Source organism: Micromys minutus (assembly GCF_963924665.1).
Source record: "Micromys minutus genome assembly, chromosome: 1".
In the NCBI taxonomy this organism is placed as follows: domain Eukaryota; kingdom Metazoa; phylum Chordata; class Mammalia; order Rodentia; family Muridae; genus Micromys; species Micromys minutus.
This window is the reverse complement of record NC_137969.1, coordinates 148,007,685-148,020,094: the sequence shown is the minus strand read 5'-3', so window position 1 is coordinate 148,020,094 and position 12,410 is coordinate 148,007,685.

The window sequence follows — 12,410 nt, the reverse complement described above, 5'->3', positions numbered from 1 at the left end:
TGGGAAGGTAGAGTCAGGGTGGTAATCTGCAGTAGACAGTAGTCCTGCTCTGATTTGGTGTGATTGTCCATACACTTGCTCTTTAATTTCCTGAATTCCCACATTGATCCCTGTCCCTTCTCAATAATCTTATGTGCCAGAAAAGTTAACATTTAGATCAAAGTCACTTTTTTCTTTTCTTTTTCTATTTTTATGTATGTAAGTGTACATGTGCATGAGAAAGCCCAGGGTTGGGCTGGAGAGGTGGCTCAGTGGTTAGAGCACTGACTGCTCTTCCAGAGGTCCTGAGTTCAATTTCCAGCAACCACATGGTGGCTCACAACCATCTGTAATGAGATCTGATGCCCTCTTCTGGTGTATCTGAAGACAGTGTACTTATATGTATTAAATAAATCTTAACAACAACAAAAAGGCCCAGGGTTAGTATTAGGAATCATCCTAAATCACTTTTATATCCTATCCACTAAAGCAGGGTCTTAAAGCCAGGGCTCACTGAAATGGGTAGTGGTGCTAGCTAGCTTGCTAGAGACCGTGTGTCTCCAATTTCCAAGGCTATAATTACAAGCAGGCCATTATGCCTTTCCAGCATTTACTGAGTCTCAGAGGATATAAATTGACAAGCACTTAACTGGTAAGCCATCTGCCCAGACAAATATTTGGAATTTTTTAGTATGCTGGGTGCCTTCTAGAATGACTGGATTCTTGGACATTCCAGCAGAAAATTATTCATACTATGATACAGATTGGATCCCACACACCTGAAAACACTGAGATTCATGCATTGATTTCGGTCACAGGTACTATACAAGAGAAGCATCCTGCATGGAGTGCCTTCAGTGCTTTAAGTGATATTCTAAGCATTTCTACAAGTCAAAGGGGAAAATCACATAGTCTTCAGTGCTAAGTACAGAAAGGAAAACAGCAGATGGAGGATATCACATATTTACCATCTAGGAATGAGTTCTATTAGGATAAAAGGCCTCAGACCAGGACTGGGTCTTCATTGGGGAGAGTATTAGACGGGAACAAGTACATTATGTTGGAGGTGGGGGTGCAGAAAAGAGAGCCTTTAAAGGGGCTACCCTTAATAAAGGAAACTGGCTTTTCTTTCTTGCTGGTGTAGCAGTAGCCCCTATACCATGTGATTCAGTTGGAGATAGCCTACTGATAAGGAATATGGAATGGCCAGGTAATGATTAGGACCACAAATTAGAGAGGCTGTGAAAACCATACCACAAAACAGCTTCTTAACACTGTCCCAGTGGGAAAGCTACATGAGGATAGCCTGATGTCTTTAGGCTGTGGGATCTGGCCTCTTAAAAAAACTAGTATCTTAAAGGGACAAGGTGAATATAGGAGGCTAGCAATAGCCAGATACCCATGGATATTCTTCTCTAGCACTGCCCCAAGTCCTCTTTGTATCAGTTGCATTTGTTTCTTCTGGAGGTGTTTCTTCCCTTTTCATCACAGCTGTTCCTGATGTCACTGAAGGTCTTCCTCTGCAGGAACCTGAGAGGCTTCTAAGTAACAAAGATTTTATTTCCTGCTGAACAGGATTGGCCACAGCTTTCTTAAAAGAAAAAAAAAAAAAAAAAAAAAAAGATAGGTATAATGCCTGCACCCCAGAAGAGGGCAACAGGTCTCATAATAGTTCTGAGGATCCATGTGGTTCCTGGGAATTGAACTGAGGACCTCTGGAAGGACGGCAAGTGCTAACCTCAGAGTCATATCTCCAGCCCTGGCCACAGCTTTCTTGACCCATAAAGACGTCATGACTGCAAATTTGAGCATAATCCACCATGGCTTGGATCCTGGGTCTCTTTCCTCTCTTGAGCATGGAAACTGTATCTAGGAGAGATCGCACTAGCAGGCCAGAACTGCAGTCAGGACAGCTCCATCCAGCTCTGCTGCCATCTTACAGGCCCCTACTCTCCTTGATTCATTCATCCTCACCCTCACCTTACTGGCTTGTTCTCTCCAGGAAAGAGATCACTACAAAGCCTAAACTAGTTTGAAATTTCCTATGTAGACCAAACCATGACCTTGAACTCACATAGCCTGCCCCTGCCTCCCACCTTCTGGGATTAAAGACATACACTAGCACAGCTTATTTTTTATTGTAAGAAAATTCTCTGTTGTGTCCTAAAGACTTGACTGACTTTTCCAAGCTCAGAGTTTTGTTTTCATTTAATTATACAATGAGTTAGTTGATTACTAAATGTGAAATCAGATGAATGTAATACAGTATCCAATTAGATTAAAGTCTTATCATTTTGTGCCAGCATTCAGTAGTACCTGTTGTATCAGTCTGCTTCCTGGGTGTTTGCTGTATAACACAGCATCCACTGTGTTAGAAAGTCAAATTCTTCTTTGCTACATTATGAAATATGCATTAAATTGTTTTTAGTGATAATTACACTATTGTGCTATAGAACACTTTCTTTAATCTTATGTATCATTTAATTCATTTAGAACTATTGGATATTATATTGACACTTCCAAATGTTGTTTTTTAGTGTAATCACAGAAAATGTATATTTCTCAGTGAACAAGTTGTTTCAATGGGTGTGACGATGTGTCTATAGAAAAAGCTCATTAAAGACGTGTCCCTGGGAGATTGGAGGGCTGTCTCTACTGAGCATCTAAAACAAGTACCAACATTCAGAGCAGATGCTAGTAAACAAATACAAGAAGTGTTTTGGTAAATCAAGCTCCTCTTGGCAGTTATAGTGATGAGGCCAGTTATCTAGACACAAGTAAAAGAGATAGTACATGCAATGAAGACTTAGGGAGGACCCAGAAACTTATCACAAGTCACGAAACAGTCAGCTCACAGTAAATATCAGGCGCTCCCAGCATCATGAGCATTTCCTAGAAATTGAGTGTGGCTCCTGAGTGTTGACAGTTTTACCTTTCTCCTGAAAACATATGCGGTTTGTTTTAGGAGTCTTTTTGACTTTTGAGAATGTGGCTGTGAACTTCACCCTGGAGGAGTGGACTTTGATGAATCCTTCACAGGAAAATCTTTACAGAGTTATGATGAGAGAAACCATCAGGAACCTGCATGATCCAGGTAAGGGGGATATAAATTATAGGCATATATTTTTCACAGCTTATGTTAAAAAAGGGTTCAACCTCCCCCATAGCCCATCACTCACCAGAGATAGTGGAAAGGAAAGGTTATTAGGATATGGGGGAGAAAGTGGATCTGTTTAGAAATAGTTTTGAGGGGCAATTCCAGTCTTCATTGTTCTCAGTCCAGTCCACTAGCAAACATCAAACACTTGGCAGACACCACACATGAATCAGCAAGGGCAGTTCAATCCAGAAGAAATTTAGGCTTACCAGTCAGCCCAAGTCCACAGAAGCGTCAAGAAGCTGTGTGAACCTCACAAGTTCTTTGGTGAGTTTCTCTTTATGAGGTCACCACAAGCAAAGCTTAGCAACGCAATGTAAGGCAAGCAAATATGTATATGTCAGCAGTTAAGACTAGTGAGGAGGAGAAAGTGAACCAGTGCTCACCTTCCCACTGTCTGTGGTGCCATATTTATATTCCTTCTAAACATTAGGCATCCTTTCATATGTTTGCTATAGCAAAACATCCTTTCACCTTTATCCCCTTCAGCAAAACATCATTATATCCTGAGTCTCCAAAGTAACCAGAAATGTCCACTATATATAATTTCTTCATTCAAAGAACAATGTCCACTGCCCATCAATGTTGTTCTATGACTTGGGATATGAAAATGGAATATTTAGATGAATCAACTTGTTATGGTCACAGTGTAACAGGAACTGGAGTCATTTTGCATAATAATTTATAATGGGTTTTTTGGGTCTACTTTTAGGACAAATTGGGAGATCAGAACACTCAAAATGCATACAAAAATCCTGGGGAAAATCTAAGGTAATTTGCACTCACAAGAAAAAGTAATACTTCTCAGGAAAATTGGAATTGCAAAAAAATATTTCAAACAAAGTAAGCCAAGCTTTAAAGTGATTCACTTTCAATGTATCTTTAAATATACTTACTGACTGTAATTCAAATTTGTAAATATGAATTTAAGTATAAGCATGATACCACAAATGATACTTTCTGATGTTTTAATGACATACAAACTTCATTTCATACTCAAAATTATTAAAGAGATTATATGATATTACCTTCAAGTTTGGATGCAAGGTATGTTTGCATTTAAGTCTCACCTATTATTCTAAGTCTTGTTCTAAGAGTTCAAAATTTAGGGCTGGAGAGATGGCTCAGTGGTTAAGAACACTGACTGCTCTTCCAGAGGTCCTGCGTTCAAATCCCAGCAACCACATGGTGGCTCACAACCATCTGTAATATGATTTGATGCCCTTTTCTGGTGTGTCTGAAAACAACTACAGTGTACTTATAAACAAATAAATCTTTAAAAAAAGAGTTTAAAATTTACCCTATTTGTCCTTTGTGTTTTGGATGAGGAATGCTTAAGCTATATTTAGATATAACCTTTTCTTCCTTTTTTTTTCTGTTGTTGTTGTTGTTGGTTGGGATTTTTTTTTCTTTTACTTTTTCACTTTACATCTGTTCACTGACCCATCCACAATCCTTGCCCCATCCCCTTCTCCCCTTCTTCTCTGGGCAGGTGCCATCCCTCTACCCCCCAGGAACCTCAAGTTTCTGTGAGGCTAGGCACTTCCTCTCCCTTTGAGTTCAGACAAGACTGCCCAGCTAGAAGAACATATCCCAGAAATAGGCAACAGCTTTTGGAATGGAATAGTCCCCATTCCAGTTGTTCAGAAGCCACAAGATGACCAAACTGTACATCTGCTATGTATGTGTAGAGAAGCCTAGGTCTACTCTGTGTATGGTTTTTGGTTGGTAGTTCAGTTTCTGAAAGCCCCAAAGGTATAGGTTAGTTGAGTCTGTTGGTCTTCCTGTGGGATTCCTATCCCCTTCAGGGCCATGCAATCCTTTCTCCTATTCTCCCAGAAGAGTCTCCAGTCTCCATCCACTGGCTGTAGGTGTCTATATCTGTCCAAGTCAGCTGCTGGGTGGAGCCTCTCAGAGGAAAACTTGGCTCTTGTCTGCAAGTGTAACAACAACATTAATAGTGTTAGGGATTGGTGCTTGCCTATGGGGTAGGTCTCACGTTGGGCTGGTTATTGGTTGGCCTCCATCCCCTAGTGCCTGCATTTCTGTTCCATCCCCCCAGTGCCTGCGTTTCTTGGAGATAGGATAAATTTTGGGTTGAAATGCATGTGGGTTAGTGCCTTTATTGCTCACCTGAGGTTCCTATCTGGCTACAGGATGTGGCCTCTTCAGGTTCCATATTTCCAATGTAATAAGTCACAACTAAGTTCACCCCCCATTGATTCTTGGGTGCTTCCCTTATCCTACCCAGGTCTACTCCTCACCCCAGCCAGTTGCAGATTTCCCTACATTTTCATAGCCATCCATTCAGTCACCTCTCTGTCCTTCCCCACACTTGATCCTGAAACCTCCATTCCCCTCCCCATGCCACCTCCCTCCGAGTTCCCTTTTTCTGTCTGCCTCTTATGACTATTTTTCCCCCTTCTAAGTGAGATTCAAGCTTTCTTGTTTGGACCTTCTTGTTTAGCTTCTTTGGGTCTGTAGAGTATAACATGGTATTTGTCTTTTATGGCTGATATCCACTTATAAGTGAGTATATACCGTGCACATATATTCTTTTGGGACTGAGTTACCTTACTTAGGATGATATTCTCAAGTTCCATCCATTTGCCTGCAAAATTCATGATATCTTTGTTTTTAATTGCTGTTTTTAATAGTAGTCTATTATGTAGATGTTCCACATTTTCTCTATCCATGTTTGAATTAAGAAATATCTAGGTTGGTTCCAGTTTCTGGATGTTACAAATAAAGCTGCTATGCACATAGTTAAGCAAGTGTCTTTGTGCGATGTTGGAACATCTCTTAGGCATATGCCTATGAATGGAATAGCTGGGTCTTGAGGTAGGACTTTTCCAAATTTGATTTCCAAAGTATAAGGTGTTTGTTTGGTGGTTTTTGCTTTGCTTTGTTTAAGACAGTTTCTCTGTGTAGCTCTGGCTGTCCTAGAACTCACAATGTAGACCAGACTGGCCTTAGAAATCCATCTGCCCCTGCCCTGAGTAAGGACATGTCCCAAAAGGACATGCATGGTATGTTCTCACTTACAAAAATAGATATTAGCCATAAAGTACAGGACACCCATGCTACACTCCAGAGACCCAAGGAAGCTACACAAGAAGGAAGGCCCAAGCAAGGAACCTTGAATCTTACTTAGAATCAAACTTTCCTCTGGGCCTTGCTCTGCCTCTGCCCCTGCCCCTGCAGTGCTAGGATTAAAGGCATTGCACTACCATTGTCTGGATGTAACATAGATTTTTCAATGTTTGCAAAATAGTTAACTTTGGGGAAAATTCAGTGAAACCACTGCTTTGGCCAATGATAATTAAGCTGTCTTACTGAGCCTTCTCTTCATTTTATGCAGTTTATTTAGGATGTAAAGTTTACACTTTTCCTGATAATATAAGAGAGTAAGTTTTCTACCTTTACGTAAATGTAAAATCATGTTGTAATGTTCTACACTTTTGTTATAGACATCAAGTGGTAGAGAAGCTCTGTGAGTGTGAAGCAGATAGTCAATGGGAAGAAATCTTCAGTGATGTTCCAGATCCTGTGGTGAGTCATAAGACTGGAGAAAACCCTTGTAAAAGTCTTGTGTGTGGAGAAGACATCACTGTGTCCCTCAGAGGTCAGACGAGATGCAAAACACATGAGTATAAAGAACCCGGAGAGGAGTCATTTAAAGACTGCGGAGTGGCTTTTGGTTTTCCCCAAAGCTTTCTGAAGCATGAACAATTTTACACACAAGAGAAACCCTATGTCTGTAAACAGTGTGACTGTTAGGGGAAGGATGACGAGAGTGGGGGGCATATGGCCCATGAAGGTGCGGCCGAGGCCTGAGGGGAAGGGAGATGCCTCTGAGGGGCCCATGTTGGGAATCCCTTCCCTGAGGGACCAGCCACACAACAGTATAGTACGGAATAGAGTTTATTCAGGTCATGGGAGAGTTAAGGGGGTGGTAGAGGCAGAGAGAGAGAGAGAGAGAGAGAGAGAGAGAGAGAGAGAAGTAGAGGAGTAGAGGCCGGCCATGAGCACGTGGGACAGAGGGGGAAGGGAAAGGGGAGAGCAAGGCTGCAAGAGCACAAGGGCAAGAGAGGCCAAGAGAGAGAGGAGGGGTCAAGCAGCTCCTTTTATAGTGTCAGGACACTGGGGCGGAGCATACCTGGCCACTGCTGGGTAATTGAGGGGTGGGGTATACCTGGCTGTTGCTAGGTAACTGAGGGGTGGGGTTTACAGAATCCCAACATTCCCCCATTTTTGTTTAATTAAAAAAAAGAATTAGAGGTGATGGTGGACCAGGAATAGGGTCGTTGTGATCTCTTAACTGCTTCATGCTTGTTTGGGGCGATGTTTTTAGAGAGTCCAGAAAAGTGGGGGTAGGGATGTTTGTCTAGTCTTAAGAGTTGGCTGTTTCCTTGTTGTCCAGGGTCTGTGGAACCATCTGAGGATAGGTCAGAAGTAACAGGTCCAGTGGAAGTGTCTGTGTCTGCGAGAGAAGGCTGAAGCATCTATAGGTTGCTTCTCTGGAGCTGTTCTAGATGTGATAAGTACCTGGACTTGACAAGATGCTGGAACACACATATGTGTACATTATAGATAGAGATTAAGTACATTTGGTTTGGAAGAAAGAAATATTTTTCAGGAGAAGTCCTAATGCTGCCATTCCTCCCCTTTTCTTATTATAAAAAGGAGAAAAAAGGGAAGGGAAGGCCAATGGTGAAAGGGGAATAGGGGCGTCGAGTCTCATTGGTTACTTCCTGCTGTCTTGGGGCATCATAAGGGGGTGCAGCTGGCTTTCACCATCAGGATCCACCTAGCAGATTTCACATCAGGCTCCTCTATGGACAGTGTCTGGTAATCCTGTAACAGGAACTAATTAATTTGATTAGAAATTTTTTGTCTGTTGTTGAAGTAGACAGAAGATTGATAAGTTTCAGAGCAAATTACTACAATGTGTCCTGGATATTTTAAAACGGCTTGCCATGCCATGAATAGGGATAGGCAAAAGGTGTGGAGTCATGGCAACGTCAGAGTCAGGGCAGCTGAATGTTGATAGTACTTACAGGGGGGACTCTGGCTGGTTTTTTACAGTAGAGCTTACCAACAACTTCTGTCTCCCACCTGGGATCTCATGGATCTTGTATGTGGTAAAAGAGCTGCAGGTGTCTCAAGAATCACCTTAAAAGGGTCTTGGTAGGGTCTAGTAATGGGATGACAACAGAAGAGTGTTTAGCAACAGACTCAGTGTCTACCTGAGAAGCTGGTAAAGGAAACATGTTTGTGTTAGCAGGTTGACTGGATAGAAGAAGCAGAAGGGTTGCTATCGAGCTTGGGTTCAGGCAAATGGGGGGAGGGAGCAAAGGAAATAGAGGCTCCCAATTTAGCTAGGTCTCTTTCCCAATAAAGGGATAGGACATGTTGGTACTGAACTACCAAAAGGAATGACTGAGAGGTACACCCCTAAAAATGTGAGTGCTGGAATCTGGTGAGGAAGGTAAAGTGTCCTCTTACCAGACAATAGGAAAATGGGAGGGAGAAGTAGGTCCCCAAAACTCCGTCAGGACCGAGTAAGTGGCTCCAGTGTCCAAGAGGAAGGAGATGGGATGCTCACATATCGTTATAGCTACCGGTGGCTCCCTGTTCATGATGGTAGTGGTCTGGTCAAGGGAGCCTGGGCCTCTTCAGTTGTCCATAGCCAAGCCGAGAAGGCTGGAGGGTTATTTGGGCATGATGTCCCTCTGTCTTGTGTGACACAGGGCAATCGACAGCCCAATGTTCCTCTGGATCATACTTAGGACATGGCCCCTTGGCTTGTGAGGGCTGGAGCAAGCTTTCACCCAATGACCTATTGACCACATCTGTAGCAGGGGCCCGATGGTGTAGCTGTGGCTGGGGCTGGTTGGGAAGCCTTTGCCAGCATATGGTATTTGTTTGTGAGCCTTTTTACCTTTCCCATGGTACACTTTAAAGGCCAGCACCAAGACTTCTGCCTGTGGAGTTAGGGTTCCCCTCTCAAGCTTTTAAGCTAGTCTCTTATGTCGGGGTAGCTCTGGGAAAAGAAATAGCTCATTAGAAGTTGTTTACCTTTTGGGTTTTCAGGGTCTAAGTTAGTGTCTATCTGTTTGATGGATCTCGTCTGCATGCATTTTTTCTGCTCCCAAACTCGCTGACTTTCCTCAGGAAGTAAATTATTAGTGAGACTCACAGTAAAGCATGGAACATCAGACTATAAGATTGTGGTGCAGAAGAGGACAGAAAGGGAGGAAAGGGGCACCGGCAGTGGTGCTTGAGACTGAGTTGCATGTCCACGTCTACATGTGAGTCTGGCTGTGGAGGGGAGTTTTGAAAAGCTTAGAATGACATGAGTAGAAGCTGAGGTAGAGGTTTGGGTTTTGCAGCGATGGCTCGTTGGCTGGATCGAGAGCTGTGGTGTCATCTGCCTTATTGTCTCATTGCTAAAAGGAGGTGGGTGGGGTTACAAGAACACAGAGGATTAGAGCAGAGATAGATAAATGCCTGTACACAGGGAACCTCTTTCCATTTACCAGATCTTTGGCAGTATGAGTGAAGGTCTCATAAAATTAATGAGTCTAGGGTGCCATTTTGAGTCATTATCTAGTGGATACTGAGTCCAAACATGTTGTAGAGGTGTATCAATTTAGATGTCTTTAGCTGAGGTGTCAGTGTTAGAGATTTGGAATTTTCCAGGAGACATCCCAGTGGGGAGCCTGGTGACCCGTTTTGAGACATTGAATTGCCCATTGGGAAGGTACAGGGAGGGGCTATGGAGCCATCCAATCCAGCGTCCCAGTGGATGAAACTCGGTAGGAAAGTAAGTTTCGCCTATGCGCAGTCGTCACTCGGACTCCTGGTGGCTTCGCCAGATCCCGGATCTGGCAGAGTGCCCTCGCCAGGCCTGGTCTTCGGCTGAGTGAACCAGCTGCTAGAGCCCTGGGGGAAGGGATAAAGAGTGAAGGGCACTCCTGATGGGACCTTCTCAATAGTCAATGTCTGTCTCAAAACTGTGGCTATAGAGAAGTAACCCTCTTTGCCCACAAAGGCTGGCCAGGCCTTTTTTGGGAAATCGGGGATTTTCTCTGCCAACTGGAGTGACAATCTCTACCAATTTGCCGATGTTTGTGCGGGAGCCTTAGCCGTGATCTGGTATCAAGAAAAGTGAAACTGTGGTGTGTGGCTGAACTATCTCAGCGGCCCACGTGGCGAGAGCTATTGGCACACGTGGTGGAGCAGTGGCCAGCAAGTGTCTAGAGCTTTAGTAATGGCAACAACTCATGTGTTGGAAGTCTGTGAGTCGGGCAGCTGTTGGCAGATCAGCCATGGTGGCAGATGGGGAGGCAGTTGTGGCACATGGCGGCGGCAGCGGTAGCAGCAACAGCGGCAGCGGCAGGGAAACGGTCACTGCAGCAGTCAGCGGAATGAGAGACAGTACAGGAACTCGAGGCAGTGGCGTCAGTTAAGAGGAATAGGCAACCACAGCGCCAGCCATGTAGCCAAGGCTATGCTGAGCCTGATGGGGTGGGCCAGGGTGGCGGGCAAGGACTGGTCGCGAGAAAATCTAGGTCCCTGTGCAGGTTTGGCTTAACTATCTCAGTAAAGAAAGAAAAAATTTTCAATGTACATTTGAAACCCACATTTGAAATCTAGAGAAATCCCACCTTTTAGAATAGGTAGTAAGCTTTAGGCAGATGTACTTATCTGGATGGAGTCTTATTTGGTCTATTGGAGGTAGATCTGATTGTAGCTTTTAAGTTTATAAGAGATAACAACATGAGTTAACAACATAAACATTTTTAAGATGAGCCTTTATGGAGCAGAAGGAGCAAGAATTACATGTAGTGGAAAAGGAAGTTTAGCAAGAGAAAACATGAAGCATTAATGGAACCAGAGCTTACGTAAGAAAGTAACCATATATCTGAGCTACTTGTTAGAAAATAGAAATTGTTTTTTTTAGTTGTTAAACTGCAGTTACCTTAGCTGTCAATGCAGTCAGAAATCTGGCTTAGAATAAATAAAACTTTAATCTAGCAGGCATAATAAGATTGAAATAAAGGGAAACAAAACATGCACGAGACAGGCACTACTGCACACAGGTGAGAAAGTGCAGTTGAAGGCACTGAAGGCACTCACATACAGGGAGGGGGTTTGGTACTGTGGCAGCAGGGCAAGGCTAGCGGTTCTGGCCAGGGGGAGCACCACCCTGCCCCTCGGTGGGCGGGGGAGTACCTGTGCTGCCGCCATGGCAGGGGACCACATGTGTGATCTGGTAGGCAGGCGGCTGCTTACTAGGAGGCCTGCTTTCATGGTTTCCCTAGGGACTGCCAGCAGGGCCAGGGTGTCCCTTCAGAAACCCAATCGCCACCCTTCTGCTCGCTGCCCTTAGGGAGCGGCCGGAGCCTGGGGCACTAGGCCCACAGCACATCAGCCTGCTCTGAAGCTCCTGCGGGAGCCGTGTCCCTGGCTGCTGCTCCTTTCAGGAAGCCCACCTACTGGCAGGCTCTACTAGCTCTGGATTCCTGCCGCAGGACCAGATGCCTGCCTACTGGGTCCCAGCGGACAAAGAGTTTGGGACAGAGACCAGGATGGAGAAAGCACACGTGGGATGGGAACAGCTAGGTCTAGCAAACAGTCTCAAGCAGAGGCTAGGAGCAGGGCCAGACCTTCACACAGAACAGATAGCTAGGAAGGGAGTGCAGTTTATTGGTTTCTGATCACTGTAAATTAAGCTAAAGCATCCCAGGAAATAGGGACAAAGGTGGCGAAAACAATCCCATGGGTGAGGGTAGGTACAGCTGCCATGGGGGCGCAAAACACGGAGGCTGTACTCCACGGAGGCAGCCCATGGGTGAGAGTCGGCAATGGGGTTAAAGCGGAGGCAGCACTCCTCGGAGGCGGTGCTCCAGAATGAGATCTAGGCCCGGCCTAGGTCTAGTAAAAAGAGGAGGGGGGTCTCAAGGGCAAAAGTCCTAGAATGAGGGTCAGTAAAAGCATCTGTCCTCAGTGGTAGTTTAGGAACACTTCCCTGGGACCTCTTGGATGCTTACTCTGACCGATGTGGGGAGGGAACTTACCAGGTCTTGGGCTAGTGAGCATCGGGATGCGAACCTGCATTTTCTTGAGGAGTGCTGGCACCAATCCAAGGTTGTTAAAAGTCACAGAAAGGAAAGAGATATCTGGTCGTGAGGAAATCTAACCTCCTCACACGGGGCACCAATGTTGTGAAAGGATAACGATCCGAGTCACGGCACCAATGTTAGGG